The sequence below is a fragment of the Glycine max genome, chromosome 18 (genome assembly GCF_000004515.6).
Source record: "Glycine max cultivar Williams 82 chromosome 18, Glycine_max_v4.0, whole genome shotgun sequence".
Classification (NCBI taxonomy): domain Eukaryota; kingdom Viridiplantae; phylum Streptophyta; class Magnoliopsida; order Fabales; family Fabaceae; genus Glycine; species Glycine max.
The window spans coordinates 44,370,499-44,388,614 of record NC_038254.2 but is presented as its reverse complement, the minus strand read 5'-3'; positions in this window follow the sequence as shown (position 1 = coordinate 44,388,614).

Genomic DNA, 18,116 nt, shown 5'->3' with positions numbered 1-18,116 from the left:
TTGTATTTTCCTTTCGTAATATATACTTGTATTGTCCATCTCAAGTTGAAAATATTGTGAACACCTTTAAACTTAGAGGGTCTATTAGAGATGTAAAATCCTAGTTACAAATTAGCTAATTAATTAGTTATATAAGCCCCATTTATATAGTCCTTGTAACCTCACTTTTCTCATTTCCAATACAGTCTATTTTTCAGTTTTATACCTTTCTCTCAATTAAGAGATATAGACAAATCATATACATGTATCATTACTTTATATATATATATATATATATATATATATATATATATATATATATATATATATATATATATATATATATATATTATATAGAAGTACAATGAGTGATAACAACATATTCTTTCTAATATAACTTTATATTATTAGTTGAGATTTATTTAAACTTATAAAATTATATGTGACGCTCATTAAATAATAAGTAAAACTCATAATTTTGTGATTTTGATTAGATTTTAGTTAATAATAATGTTAAAAAGTATATTATTACAAATTTTCTTGAAAGTAAATATTATGTTCTTGCTCAAAACAATATCCTTTGATATTCGCTAATATTACACTTTAAGCATCAAATTGAATTTCCAAAGGTTAATGCAATCATTATTTGTTTTAACCCTTGAATTTTGCCTGTATATGCTCTTTTGTTTTTCTTTTCTTTTCAAATTTTTGGCTGTCAGCGTCGGAAAGGCATATATAAAGCAGTGAATTTCCTGTCAAATGCATGTTGCCAGTTAGTTTCTGGTCCTTGTAGTATAAGCCATGTTCGTGGCTAACTCTTTATTTCTATTTTCCATAATAAATTTTGATTTCTTAATTTCTTCTCATCACTTAAGTATTTTCGAATATGCCATCCGTAGATACTATTTTTTTCTTCTTCTCAATTAATGTGTAGTTCAGAATAATTGTGATGATGATAAATAATTTAGAGTAGAAAACTCACACAGACACTGTCCGTCTTTTAATTAGAACTTGACGTATTAATATAATGCTGCGAATTTTTCTCCTCCCCTTTTTCCTTTTTCTATTTGATAAACTATGTCAAATTGTTAATAGGTCAAATAAAAAGCATGGTGATGACGATTAGTTGGTGTGAATATACTTGGAATACAATATTAGAATATTTAATGGAACCTAATTAGTTAATATTCATGGCTTTATAGAATGAATATGTTGATCCATCACATTCTTATATTAGATACATGTTGATGTTAATATTTATTCGTCCTTAGATATTTTTTTTATTTAATTATAAAAACATTATTGGTGACCGTAATTAATATCGCATTATCGTCATCATCGCCTATCCCTACCGTCGTTTTCCAATATTAATTTCTTTGGTTAATAAATAATGATGGTTGGACGTTGCGTTGAAGGACGAAGGTATCCTTTGGTTCACATGTTACTTACCTTTGATGGTGACATGTGCATCGTAGAGCTCCAAAACTTGGTGAATAGATTAAAACCACACGGCTTTCACAATCACTTTGCATTGAAGGTTGAATTAAATTAATTAGTGGTGTGAGATAAATCCTTGTACATAAATTTAGCACGCAGATAGTTGCTGAGTTTGTTGGGGGGGATAAACACATATTATTCACATTAAAGAAGGTCAAAGCAAATATCAAGACATTTAAGAAGGTCAAACCCAAGCAAATATGCGCTGACAATATAACTACTATAGGCGTGCAAACATGATGACAATGCATATCCATATAGCTGTCAAAGTATATCAGGAAATTGTATCATAATTATATTTAAATAGGATTTCTATTATAGGCAATTATATCATAATTATAGGATTTCTATTATAGGCAATTATAGACTAGACAATTATAGACAATTAGTATACGGATTCTTGTACTCTTATATATATATGTACATCAAATTACAAGAAATATAACAACAAATTCCGATACAATATTCAAGTGCTTTCTTTTATGTATCGATCCATTTTTTACTTCATACAACCCCAAATTTTATCTGGAGACGGTGAATTCATAAAATGGTTCAAATAATTGAAAAGACTATATCTCTGGCCTTTACACCAATCAGTTTCATAATAATTTGACAAAAGAGAGTATATATACTTTTGGCTTTATATTATTTTATTGCTTGCATTTTGGCGTCAATCATAAGTGCACAATTTCCTTTGGTGGCAGTTTATGGATAAGATGTGTGTGTAAACTAGAAACACTTAAAATTTAGGTTTAATTTCAAGGAAAAGATAATGCATGTATATATGAATTTGATAAAGTCCAATGAAAAACACCATCTTAAATTGTGTGAAATTTGACTTTAATTTATTTATGTTTTAATTATTTTTTTATTAAACTTTACAAATATTTTTAAGTATATTATTTGAATATTTAGTAAAAATTTCATGTTAAAATGTGTGTGAGTGTCTCGAAAAGGTTAGCAAGCTTAAATGACTTGTTTTTTTTCTTTTAATTGTGAATGAAAGACATATATCAAGGAGTTTAAAATAAGTTAGTCTAATCCAATGGTGATTGAGATTTAAAATAAATTTAAAGAAATTTTTTTTATTGTAATTTTGTAAATGAAAAAGTTATATATTAGTTGTCAACATATGAGGCTTTTTTTCTAACACATGTGACTTTTTTATCAACATGTGTTGTCTTTTTTTGTTTTTATAAATACCAATAGTTTTTTTTATTGATGGATTTAAAGTTTGAGTTTTAATTGTTTTACCTTTAAATTGATCTTGTAACAACTCATACATCGTGTTTAATTAATTGAGTTAGATCCTTTAATAAATAACTTCATTTTTAAGTATCTTAAGATTACCAAATTTAATGAACAAGAAATAGAATAGTTGAGACTGATTTTAGTAAAGAAATAAAAGAAGACTTTAAATTAATTTTAATGAAGATAGAAAAATAAAATAATTAAGTAAATTTGAATTATTATATCATGTATTAAAATATGTAATTTATTTAATAATTTTTTAAATAAAAAATAAGCACTTTTTCCTAAACATTTTTATTTGTGTTATTTTTTTATTCATTAAGTAAATCATATATATTAATTAACTATTATTACATTTTTAATAAATTTTCAAATGAAGTTATTGCAGTACGAAACACAAGAAATACTTAACATGTGTAATTAAGTTCTGATGTGTAATTATTTTAAAATAATAAATTAAAATATATAAAAAAATAACATTTTTTACCCTATATATGAGATTTTGTACCACTAATCATGGATGCTCTCCCACCAAAGCGGCTTCAACGATTTCAAGTTTTTCTAGGTGTGATATCTGTTGGGGAAATCCTAATAAATCTTATAAAATACCAAATGAGCACCAAATCACATTATGTCAGATTATCAAGAGGTTTTAAGGAATACTTGAATCCATAGAGCTTGATCAACACGCAGCGGAATCTTAGAGCAGTCACGAGCAATTGATTTAATGACCTTCCTCAACCAAATCACCTTCTTCCTTATGAGACCTTTATTTTCTCTTCAGATGGGGAGAGGAGAAACTGTTTCTTGATTTGGTGTCTCGGGGACCATAACCATGCCTTAGGTTTTAACCTATTAAGGTTCTCATTATCCCCTAATGGGCCAAACTGGTTTCCACTCATTAAGCTCATATCAATTTTATGTTGGCAGTCTAATGGACTCATTGAATTAGATCACTTTATATTAAACTCATCTAAATGTAAATAACTAATATAAATGTTATAATATAATATGTAGTCCATATTAATTAATTAGGAATTATAAAATTCCTAACAATCTCCCACTTGGGCTTCATATTAACCTTAGACATTTATATTACAAAATTCTTTAGGCGCGCAACCGTATGTTATTTACTTTTACTCTTTTTATGCAATCTGGTCTATCTCATAGAGCAACAGAAAACCACTGCAGTTTTCATCACAATTCAGTGTGACTAAGCCACAACGATCACCACTGTTACTCATACTCGATGACATAGATCAAATATGGATAAGCGGCATGGAAATTACATACAATGTGATCTTAATCATGTTTATTTCCAACTAGTCCAAAATTTATTCTTTTACATAGATCAATCCAAAGTGCAATACAAATATTGCACACAAAACAAGCTCAGAATAGGATGATAAACATCAACTTTATTTATGCAGAAAATCCAAACAATACAAATATCTGGAAGACATAAGATATAAAACATTTAAATGGGACTGCCACTAAACTAAGGTATTGTTAGGAACTATACCCATTTGAGCAGTGTGCTCATGAAAACCTCTAGGTACCAAACCTTTAGTGAGTGGGTCAGCTAGCATGGAATCAGTCCTTATATGTTCTATGGAAATCTGCCTATTATGAACTCTTTCCTTCACAGCCAGAAACTTGATGTCAATGAATTTTGACTTGGTTGTACTCCTAATGTTGTTGGAGTAAAGAACTGTAGAGTTATTATCACAATAAATTTTCAATGGTCTTTCAATGCCATCGACCACACGCAAACTAGTGACAAAGTTTCGCAACCATATTTCGTGATTAGATGCCTCAAAACAAGCAATGAACTCCACAGCCATGGTTGAAGAAGCTACAAGAGTTTGTTTAACAGACTTCCAAGAGATAGCTCCTCCAGCCAACATATATATGTATCTAGAAGTAGAGCATTTATTGTCTTGACATCCAGTAAAATCAGAGTCTGAGTACCCGATGATCTCCAAATTGTCAGACTTCTGATAAGTGAGCATGTAGCCTTTTGTTCTCTTCAAGTAACACATTACGTGTTTCACTGCCTTCCAATGCTGCAATCCAGGATTACTCAGGTATCTGCCCAAAACTCCTACGACAAATGCTATGTCGGGACGAGTACAAACTTGAGCATACATCAGACTTCCTATTGTTGACGCATAGGGAATCTTCTGCATCTTAGTTCTTTCAAGGTCATTATTGGGGCATTTTTTGAGACTGAATTTGTCTCCTTTAGCTATTGGGGTATCTCCTGGTTTACTATCTTTCATGTTGAATCTATTAAGTACTTTATTGATAGAGCTCTCTTGCGACAACCTTAGGATACCTTGAGAGTGATCTCGTAGTATCTTAATACCTAACACAAAAGAAGCTTCCCTAAGATCTTTCATTTTGAATTTTTTCATTAGAAATCTCTTGGTCCCTTGTAAGAAGCCTATATCTCTGCAACAAGTAGTATAATATCGATATATAATACCAAGAATATGTATTTACTCCCACTGAACTTATGATATACACAATCATCAACTACATTTGCCTCGAAATCATATGAGGTAATGACTTGATGGAACTTGTAATACCATTGACAGGAAGCCTGTTTGAGACTATAAACGGATTTCTTTAGTTTGCATACCATGGACTTTGAGTGACCTAACACAAAGTTTTCTGGTTGCACCATATAAATCGTTTCTTCAATGTCATCATTTAGAAACACAGTCTTGACATCCATTTGATGTAGTTTTAAGTCAACATGAGCTACCAGTGCCATTATAGTTCTAAAAGAATCCTTTGAAAATACTGGAGTAAAGGTTTCTTTATAGTCAATGTCTTCCTTCTGAGTAAAGCCTTTTAGCAACTAGACGAGCCTTATATCTCTTGATATTACCCTTTGAATCCTTCTTGGTTTTAAATATCCATTTACAACCATTAGGTTTCACACCTTCAGGCAATTCGACTAAATCCCAAACTTCATTGTCTTTCATAGACTTCATCTCATCCTTCATGGCGTCAATCTATTTTTGAGAGTTAGAACTGCGCATAGCTTGACAGAAGTTGATTGGATCATCCTCCGTGAATCCAACACCATCCTCATGTTCTTGGAAAAATATAATATAATCATTTGAGATTGCACTTCTCCTCTTTCTATTGGATCTCTTTAATGGCACTTCTTGAGGTTGTTGAGGTTGCTCTAAAGGTATTTGAGGGAGAACCTCATTGTTGTATTGTTCTGAAACAATGTCAATAGTTTGAACATTGTCTTCTATTACTGGAGTTGTGTCTTGAATAGTAATAGGTACGAGGACTTGATCACTGTAAATAACAAGTTTTTCCTCAAAGACAACATTCCTTATGTTCTTATATGTATAAAACAAAATACCAACGCCAGACACATACAAAATACCAACTTTGTCACGAACTTATCTTCTCTTCCTTCCCAAATTCAACTTCCTCAAGAAATCTCGCATTTTCCATCTCAAAAAAGGATCTTAAGGTGGGATTGTAAAATTTATAGCCCCGAGAGCATTTAGCATAGCCAACAAAATAACAACTAATTGTTCTTGAGTCCAGCTTTCTTTCATATGGCCTATAAGGTCGTGCCTCAACCGGACAACCCCAAATGTGTAAATGTTTAATGCTTGGCCTTTTACCAGTCCAAAGTTCATAAGGGATTTTGTTAGCTTCTTTACTTGGCACCCTATTATGGATGTAAACTGTGGTCTTTAAGGCTTCTCCCCAAAGTGACTCTGCCAAAAAAGAATGACTAATCATACTTCTCACCATATCCTTAAGAGTTTGGTTTCTTCGTTCTGCTACACCATTCATGCTAGGTTTCTCCGACATAGTGTATTGCGGAACAATTCCACACTCTTTGAGGAAAAGTGAAAAAGGTCCTGGACGTTGTTCTCCTGATCCATCATATTTGCCATAGTACTCACCACCATAGTCAAATTTTACAGTCTTAATTTTCTTTCCAAGTTGAAGTTCAACCTCAGCCTTGAAAGTCTTAAAAACATCTAGGGATTGGGATTTCTCATGTATCAAATATAGGTAACCGTATCTAGAGTAGTCATCTATGAACGTAATGAAATATTATTGTCCATTCCAAGAAGTTGTAGGAAAAGGACCATAAATTTCTGTATGCACTAGTTCTAAGACGTCTTTAGCTCTTTCAGCACCTAATTTCCTTATGTTTGTTCGTTTTCCCTTTATGCATTCAACACAGACCTCAAAGTCCGATAAATCTAAAGGGTCAAGAATTTCATCCAACACAAGTCTCTGAAATCTCTGTTTAGAGATATGGCCTAAACGCTTATGCCATAAGGTGATTGAATTCTCATTCAACTTTCGTTTTGTACCACGTGAACTTATTTGTAGTATTTCATTATAGGAACTAACAACATCAAGCATGTAAATCTTATCAAACCATATTTGAATTTTGGTAGAGACTAACTTTATTATTTCCAAATGAACAAGAAAATCCAAATTTGTCCAAACTAGAAATGGAAATCAAATTCCATCTAAAAGATGGTATAACAAAAGTCTCAAATAAATCCAAATAAAATCCAGTTTTTAACTGTAATATAAAAGTTCCAATAGCTTCCACAGCAACCTTCTTGCCATCACCCACAAAGATGAATCTTTCATCATCAATTGGCGGTCGGCTCCACAGGCAACCCTACATAGTCATACTTATGTGAGTAGTAGCACCAGAATCTACCCACCAAGTATCTTTAGGTACAAAAGCCAAATTAACTTCAGAACAAACTAGAGTAAGAAATTTACCTTTCTTCACACGCCATGTGGCATACTTGGGACACTCTTTCTTCATGTGTCCCGACTTCTTACAGAAGCAACAGGTAAATTCCCCATCCTTCTTTTGTTTCTTTTGATGAGAAGTCCCTTCCACAACACCCTTAGTCTTCTTTTTATTTTTTTTTATTTTGAGAGGTCGAAGTCAAGTGAACACTTTCAGTCCTATCTCTCTGCAGCCTCTCCTTCTCTTGCACACAATGAGATATAAGCTCATTGAGGGACCATTTGTCCTTCTGAGTGTTATAGCTCACTTTGAATTTCCCAAAGTGTACAGGAAGCGAGACCAAAACCAAGTGCACGAGCAGGTCTTCACCAAGCTCTAACTTAAGTGACTTGAGTTTCAATGCGAGATTGGACATCTCCATAATGTACTCCCTTATGTTCCCTTTGCCTTCATACTTCATGGAGATGAGTTTAGCCAAAAGGTTACTCGTCTCCGCCTTTTCATTTTTGGAAAAGTATTGCTCAATTTCTCAAGGAATTTCTTTGCACTTTGACCCTCAGAAATAGAGCCCTGAAACGCCTTTGGAATGGAGCGCTTCATGATCATAAGGCACATTCGGTTGGACCGATCCCACTTCTCAATTTTTTACCTCATTAGAGGTTTCCAGAGTGGAAATAGATCATTTCATCCTCAATGTGAAGTCAAAATCCATACAGTCAAGAATAATTTCTACAGCTTCCTTCCAAACCTTAAAATTTGTCCCATTTAGCATTGGGATAGAATTCACTTAGGCAGTAACATTTGCAGCACTGGCAATATTAACTAAACAGAGAACAAAAATTTAATAACATGTTCACAAATAATCAAGCAAGTCATATAAAGTATATATAACAAGACATGCAAATATTTCCCATAACAGATCCATCACAAGATACCCAACACAACATTAATTCTAGCCTTTGGATAGAGAAATTAATTTGTAATTGGTACTCTCAACGCAATGATCAAATATTGACAATTAGTTCTGACAAGTAATAGCCTTTCTTTGGACCAACTATTATTCTCATGAAAAAAAAAATTATAATTGTCACATATTTATCATCTCAGGTATGTTATTATTTGGCCAAATTGTGTCTTCCTTTAGGCCGAACATAATTCGCATAAATAATTCCATACTAACATCCATGCAATTTAATTAAATCAATTTACATAATAGAGGTTACTTTGACAACATAATGGTTCAATCAATTTAATTAAAATTACCAAACACGCAAATAAATGGAAAAGATCCGTAATGGTCAAATTTGCACCCAATTATGCTAGTAGTAAATATTTGAAAACAACATCATGGTAAACTAATTACGCATCCGAAAGGAACATACCACGGTACTATCACCAATTTATACTAACTACAAGAATATCATAAACTATCAGTCTATCACCGATTCATGAAGGAAAACCAATTGGCAAAAGAAAACAATAAATTATTCACATAAGAAAAAAGACCATTACCTTATTACTGATTCATATAAACAATATATATATATATATATATATATATATATATATATATATATATATATATATATATGTATATATGAAATTATGTCATGTACAAAATATCATGATAATGACATACATATAGATTCACAAATTGCACACAATGACCTTATATAATATAAAACAAAAAAACACTTTCTTGCTCATGAAATATATATTGTTCAAGAAAACCAATGTCGGATACGTAGAACCTTTATCCCAAATAAAATAATATGTAAGCACACGCGACACAAACAAAAAACTATGTACAAACCCGTAAATCAAATGTAGAGGCCTTTTATTCATTTGAAAAAGAAAAGAGAAACTTCACAACTATAACGCAGAAATTTACGGGTTTTACAATTTTATTGATTGAAATAGTTTCTCCCCAAAATAAAATTAGGGTTCATATAACTAAAATGATCCAGATATAATACATATCAAACAACTTTAAATCCCAATAATGTAACAGTAATGGTGGCTCTAATACCATTTATTGGGGAAATCCTAATAAACCTTATAAAATACCAAATGAACACCAAATCATATTACGTCAGATTATCAAGAGGTTTTAAGGAATACCTAGATCCATTGAACTTGATCAATACGCAGCGAAATCTTACAACGGTCACAAACAATTGGTTTAATGACCTTCCTCAACCAAATCACCTTCTTCCTTATGGGACCTTCATTTTCTCTTCAGATGGGGATAGGAGAAATTGTTTCTTGATTTGGTGTCTCGGGGACCATAACCATGCCTTAGGTTTTAACCTATTAGGGTTCTCATTATCCCCTAATGGGCCAAACTAGTTTCCGCTCATTAAGTCCATATCAATTTTTTGTTCGCAGTCTAATGGGTTCATTGAATTAGATCACTTTATATTGAACCTATCTAAATGTAAATAACTAATATAAATGTTATAATATAATATGTAACTCATATTAAATAACTAGGAATTATAAAATTCCTAACTAGATATATCTAGTTGATGACTAATATCTAATTGTTTCTAAAAGATAACAATGCAATAGTGAAAATGAGACTTTCTTTCTGTCTCCTACTTAGTTTCTTCTTCTTCTTCTTCTTCTTCTTTATATGTAAGATATATAAAAGGTCCCTTCAGTTTGCTTTGTCGATCTTTCAAAAATCATTTATCCAATTCGATTATGAAGTTTCTAAAAGGTTTCTTTCAGTTGTGAAATCAGTAATTTTATCGCAGACTGTTATATTTTGGATAATAATTAAAAATGACCCTTTTAATTTTTTTTAAAAAAATATAAACACAAGAAAAGAAACTCACGGTTATAAATCAAACCCAAGCCACATCATTCATGCTTCTTTTAATACGAAATTTGTTTCCTACTAAGAAGCATTTCCCAATTATTAACAATAAAAGCATATCTCATGAAAAAAATTTAAGTGAATTTTTTAAGTTATTTTTTTTGGTTTTCATAGTATTTTTTCTGGTCATCATAATGTTATGTCATTATAAAAAGTTCATACAGAATATTGTTTCAATGATAAGAAACTCTAAGAAATTCACACTTTTATATTTTTTATTTTCACTTAATTATGGTTGAAATAAAATAATTAATTCAAATGCAGAAGAAACTTAAAGAAATAATTTCTTAAATAAGATAAAAATCTTATTTTTAAGAAACTCTCTGAAGTTACATAAATTTACTCCAACGAAAAAGAAATGATAAGAAATGATTTCTTTAGTTAAAAAAACCCTTCAAGAAATTCCATTGAAAGTACTTTAAGTAGATATAGTAATGAATTAAGTTATATTGTCACTCATCATAAAAACAAATCACAAATATTCTTTCTTAATTGAATGACTAAAAGTATAAATTACTAATTTGACAACAAATTTATATTTTTGAGAAAAAAATGACAAGTATTTTTTTATTCAAAAACAATATATGCGAAATTTACACATAAGTGTGTAGCATTTAACAAGCTAATCTTGAATAAATAATTCATTTATAGTTGAACTCTCACGTATTCACATATCTCTTTTTTTAGGTGAATATTCATAAACTGCTTGTATTTTAAACAATGAAAAAGTAAAATAGTAGTACGTAAAAACAATAATACATAAGATAATAAAATATAGATCAGTAATGGTGACAGAGCCTCTTAGTTAGATTTATATTATATTTTAAACAACGAAAAAGTAAAATAGTAGTATGTAAAAACAATAGTACGTAAGATAATATAATATAGATAAGCAAAGGTGGCAGAGCCTTCTAGTTAAATTTATATTATATTATAACAGATAGATAAAATACACAGTTAAGAATAAAGAGTAAGAGATAAGCGGAAGAAAAAATCAAATTAGATGGATAGAGGACACTCCTCAAGTGGACACTATAAGTTATCACATTTCAGAAGAATATAGAATATGATGATCCCAGACTTTTTTTATTTTAAAATATACAGGATCCTTATCGATTTTCTAGATATTAAGCCGAGTACTGAAGATCCTTACCAGCCCACACTCTTTGGGTCTTACGATGATCTTATTTTCCTCCAAGCATCAGCCTAACCATAAAGGATTTTCATTGCTTTTCCAAAACAGATATCAAGAGCACACCTTTACAGGCTTACAAATCCTAGGTTTTCGAAAAACAAAACAAAAATTTAAAAGTAAAGCAAACATCTGGGTTCTAAATCATATTTGCATTTTCTAAATAAAGATAACTAAGGCCCCTTGAGGGTGCCTTCGGAGAATTTAGCCAGACATGATAGATGTTATACTTATAGATTGACGGAAAAATCAAGAGGGGAAGAGGGGGAAGATCCGAAAAGAAGCTTGGTATTATTGCACAAAACACTATTACAAACTTTTTCCTTTCTATTTCTCTCACTTGTTTTTCTAGTGTTCTCCAGAGTGTCTACAACTGAGCCCGAAGACCCTTTATATATAGAGAAAAACGAAAAGAAAAAGACATTCTCCTATTATACTTGTTTTGTTTAATCTGTCTATAATCTGTTGTTTATTATCGAAAGTTATGATTTTGTTGATTTTGACGAAATTATAATCAGATTCTACTACGGATAACTCATTGTAGCTCAGTTTCTGTTTTTATGCTTTCTAAGATATTTTCATGGTAAACTAAAGTTTCTATCCTACCTTAATTTTTTTATTCTTTTATTTTACAGCTACCAGGTGTGTCACAAGGACATTGATTATTAACATTAGTGGGGGCATCACACGCTTTATTCGTAACTCTGATGTGAGTTCATCTATTATGGGTGACATTTGTGAATTTGTAGAAATTAATAAGTAGTCTTTTGTAATAGTGACTGATTTGTTATCATGTATGATAAAATCAAGTCCTAAAATCATTTTTTCTTTGGCCGGTTGCAAGTCTACCACATCTACTTTATTTATAAAGATTTTGTCGCTGAAAATATCACAATTTGTAGATAATTGAATCGTAAAATTTCTAGTTTATGTATCATTTGTTATTATATCTCCAGGCATTGTTTTGGTTTCGGTTATTATATTACTTCTAAAAAAATTATGTTGGGGTACAACACTTTTGCATATGGAAGTAAAAGAACCAGTATTTACCAAAGCTTGCAAAATTACTTCAATTTGGTCAAAGTTGTTTATTTTAGGAAAATTTATTTTAACCAAAATATGAAGGCTTTTATTTTTCTTTTTATTGCAAATTATGGGGATGCAGCCTTTGTTTTGTAGTGCCATAAGCCCACTTGTATGTTCTTAAGAAAAGTTTGGATTTCTGCTTTTTTTCAAAATTTTCATAAAGAAAATCTACAGTTTTTTCCATTTGGTTTAATCTGATTTCCAGAGTGGAAATCCTATTATTCATGATTTTATTTCCAAAATCATTTTCTTTCTTAAAATCTGGAAATTTTGTTTTCAAAACCGTTTGTACGCAAGTTTTGCAAAAATTCTTGTAGCATAGACTACAGTGAACTCTTAAAGTTTTTTGGGGATATCTTTTACAGAAATGACATTTCTTATGATTTGGTCCTATGTGGAATTGTATTTCATGTTCACAATCATTTAATTCTGTTTAGAACATTAGGTTGTAAATTCAAGGTAGGACAATACCTTTTACGGGAACCTCATAAACAGTTTCAGGATACAATCCTGTTACTGAATCCATAAACCAACATCCTGAATCTTGGATAGATTCTTTAGAAGAACAAACTCTTGAACCAGACAACTAGAACAAATAGTAAATATAGAATCCAATATAGATATTGGATCAAATTCTAGGATAGACTCTCTTAATTCTAGACAATTATACAATCTAAACTGATTTGCTTCTGATAGAACTAGCTTATACAGATATAGAAGGATTGATGATTTTCATCTCCCTGACGGAAGACACGAGATTATCAAATTAATCTCAGAACAAACCGGACGACAACTCCATAATACAAAGAGAAGATATGTACACCTAGGGTTAATTGCCATAGGCGTCAAGTCTCTAACAAGATCTTTTGTAGGAGCTAAAGCTTTTGTAGTCCTCTTTGATCAAAGGTTTAGAGATAAAAATTCTTAGGCCATAATAAGGATGATAGAAATAGATCTAAACCAAACAGTCTCCCTAATTTATATTGCCCCTAATTACACAATGAATCTTAGTGATTTCATACAAAACATAAACCTAGAAGTCCAGATAGTAGGTTTTGGAAGAAACTTTGAAGGACATAATTTACACTTGGATATTACCTTCATTGGTAGAATAAGTGATCAAATATCCCCTAGATACAGGATAAACACTAATCCATTAGTGATAGCCTTATCATCTGATGGAATCCAATTTTTGCCACCCGAAATCTTTGATTCCTCTAGAAACCAAAACAATCAATGGCAAACACATATTGAGGCTGGATCCCCTAGGAGTGCAATAACCACTCCCGGATAGGCTATAATAACAAACAGAAGAAATAGTCTTTCAATAAGATTTACTGATTATGAAGACATACAAAATCTCCCAGAAGGGGAAATGGAACCCTCTAGAATGTCTATGATGAATCTATGACATTGTTCATATTTCGAATCATATATTCCTTATGAGGAACATAAACAAACCGAAACTTCTTTTTTAGGAAAAACTTGTCTTTCCCAAAAACTCCTTAAAGCAGTTGAAAAATGGGAAGAAGAAAAGAAGTGTCAAGGACAAAGTTTTGTAAATAATGAAATAGATTCCGATGACACTGATGAAGAAAACAAATATGTTTTCAGACAAAGATTATTCTCAACGATAGATAAAGAAGATTTCGACACACAGAATATTGAAGATTTACTTGAAAAAATCAATCTACATGAATTTTATGAAAAAGAAATAAATTTCAAAAAGAATTTAGAAATAAATTCTGGGATTGATGAAACAGAATCATTAGTTTTGTTTCCTGAAACTCATAAAGGTCTCATGGCTGATACTTCTAGCTCAAATTTTACCCCTCAATTTGATTATATTACGGAAGACTACAACATGGGATTTCCTCCTCGTGAAAAAGTTATCACCCCAGTAGATTTAACTCTTGGAGATAATATAAAATCAAAAGGGAAAAGGTTGCCCATAGATCCGACTTTTAATATGCCATCTCTTCTACTAAACATAGGAAGTATTGACCCCCAATTACTTCCAAACTACATAGAACAGTGGACTTCTGCTGTTATAAGAGACTATAGAGTAAATCATGAAAGTCATGCATCCAACAGTCAAGACATGATAGCAAGAGCTGAAACATATCTAGGAGATATAGCTAGAGCCTGTTGGGAATCTTTCAAACAAACTTTCCCAGAACAAATCTAGTAGAACCTGGTCCAAACATCTACAATTTTTGTAGCCTAATACAAAGAATTTTTACAGCCTAATCTGTAAATGATGGAAATACCATCAGACAAAAAATCTCTAGGAAACCTAGAAAGACTCTTTATAAGTTATTTCGGTAAAATAAAAGAATTTACCCAAGATTACCTAATGTATGCCTCTATAGCAGGAGGATTTATAGATAAATCTTTAGGAGAAAAGTTATTCTTAAAACTCCCGGGTAAATTAGGACAAAAAATTAGAGATAGTTGGAATGATGACCAAATTGACCCAGTCATGAATAATCTAACTGTCAGAATCCAACACATAATGAAAGTGATGGAAGGTACATGTACTAACATAGCCATTAACAAACAAATAAAAATGGTTGATTCAGAAATCTATAAACAGATCTACACTCTTCAACAATACCATAAAGAAATTAGGAGAAAAAGACCTCAGTATAGACCTCCCAATAAACAACCCTCCAGGATAAAGAATCCAACCCGTAGGTATTCAATTAGAGCCTTTAATTCTAGAAAACCTACTCTTAACAAAGAAAGACATGTTAGGAAACTTAGAGATAATAAAACATACACAAAACAATTAGAATGTTATGATTGCCACCAACCAGGACATTATAAAATCTATACTGAATCTTATCCCCATAGATGAGACAGTCTCTACTGACTTAGAAATATATTCAATAGTTAGTTGGTCTGACTATACTTCTGAAGAAGAAGAACTTAATAAAGATTATAAAATCTTAAACGAATTCACTAGAAATGAGTATACTAATCTATACCCAGTGGATGACAAATACAATCACTATGGAGAAATCCTTGATGATTTAGGATACAGCCTAATGTTCAAAACAGAACTAAATAATTGTGAACATGAAATACAATTCCACATAGGACCAGATCATAAGGAATATCATTTCTGTAAAAGAAATCCCAAAACTTTAAGAGTATGTTTGGATAGAGAATTTTAACTGAGGAAAGTAATTTATCAGAGAATTTGAATTTCTGTAATATAGAATTCATTGTTTGAATGTCTTTTTGTGAAGAATTTAAAATTTTGGAATTTTAAAACAAAATTTTAAACAACTAAAAATCTGGAATTTCAATTTCCTTCTAAAAGGTGACAAATTAAAATTCTATTCTTACCGTCTTCTTCAAGAAACACCGTCTGAGATTGTGGAACATCGTTCGGGCCTGAGAACGTAGAGGAACACGTATAACTAGCACACCAATCATATCTTTTCTTTTTTTTCATTCATTTTTTTTCACCCTCATAATTTTAACTTTTTTTATCCAAACACAAAATTTTTAAAATAAAAGAATTTCAATTGAAGTATTTGAAATTCTTAGAATTTAAAATTTCTCAGAATTTAAAATTCCTCCATCCAAACACACTCTAAGAGCTCACTACAAGAATTTTTGCAAAACTTGCGTACAAACGGTTTTGAAAACAAAATTTCCAGATTTTAAGAAAGAAAATGATTTTGGAAATAAAATCATGAATAATAGGATTTCCACTCTGGAAATCAGATTAAACCAAATGGAAAAAACTGTAGATTTTCTTTATGAAAATTTTGAAAAAAAGCAGAAATCCAAACTTTTCTTAAGAACATACAAGTGAGTGGGCTTATGGAACTACAAAACAAAGACTGCATCCCCATAATTTGCAATAAAAAGGAAAATAAAAGCCTGCATATTTTGGTTAAAATAAATTTTCCTAAAATAAACAACTTTGACCAAACTGAAGTAATTTTGCAAGCTTTGGTAGATACTGGTTGTTCTTTTACTTCCCTATGCAAAAGTGTTGTACCCCAACATAATTGTTTTAGAAGTAATATAATAACCAAAACCAGAACAATGTCTGGAGATATAATAACAAATGATACATAAACTAGAAATTTTACTATTCAATTATCTACAAATTGTAATATTTTCGGCAACAAAATCTTTATAAATAAAGTAGATGTTGTAGACTTGCAACCGGCCAAAGAAAAAATGATTTTAGGACTTGATTTTATCGTACATGATAACAGATCAGCCACTGTTACAAAAGACTACTTATTAATTTCTACAAATTCACAAATGCCACCCATAATAGACGAACTCACATCAGAGTTACGAACAAAGCGTGGTGATTCCCCCACTAATGTTAATAATCAATGTCCTTGTGACACACCTGGTAGTTGTAAAATAAAATAATAAAAAAATTAAGGTAGGATAGAAACTTTAGTTTACCATGAAAATATTTTAGAAAGCATAAACTTTCAATAATATACAACAAATTATAGACGGATTAAACAAAACAAGTATAATAGGAGAAGACCCTACAAAATATTGGGAAAAAGATCCTGTTATATGCAAATTAGTAATTATAAATCCAGACCTGATAATTAAAACTAAAGATATTCAGTATGGGAACTTTCAACAAGAGAAATGTAAAAACCACATAAAAATCCTCTTGGACCTAAAAGTTATATTACCCAGCCCTAGTCCCCATAGAAGCCCTACCTTTATTGTTAATAAACATTCAGAACAAAAAAGAGGAAAAACTAGAATGGTTTATAACTACAAAAGGCTTAATGACAACACTCACATAGATGGATACACTATTCCTTCTAAGGATGTGTTGATAAATAGGATATAGAAAGCCAAATGGTTTTCTAAATTTGATCTAAAATCTGGATTTCACCAAGTTAAGATGCATCCCAATTCTATAAAATGGACTGTCTTTTCTTGTTCAGAAGGATTATTCGAATGGAAAGTAATGTCTTTCGGATTAAAACACCCACCACAAATTTTCCAAAGAAAAATGGATAATATTTTTGGAAATTACAAAGAATTTACTTGTACATATATAGATGATGCACTAGTCTTTTCAAGAACTAAAGAAGAACATTATTTACATCTCAAACAAGTTCTTCATTTATTTGAAAATTTTGGCATAATTATCTCAAAGTCAAAAATGGAGATTTGTAAGACTCATATTTCTTTCCTAGTAACAGAAATGGGAAACGGAAAAATAAGGCTTCAGCCTCATATCTCCCAAAAAGTTCTTGGTTTCCCAAATAAAATGGAAGACATAAAAATCCTGAGAGCTTTTCTAGGCCTACTTAATTATGCAAGAAATTTTATTAAAGATTTAGGAAAATACATAGCTCCTCTTTACAACAAAACATCTTTGACTGGACAAAGAAAATTCAATGCGGAGGATATAAAATTAGTCCAGAAAATAAAAGAAATGGTTAATAATTTGC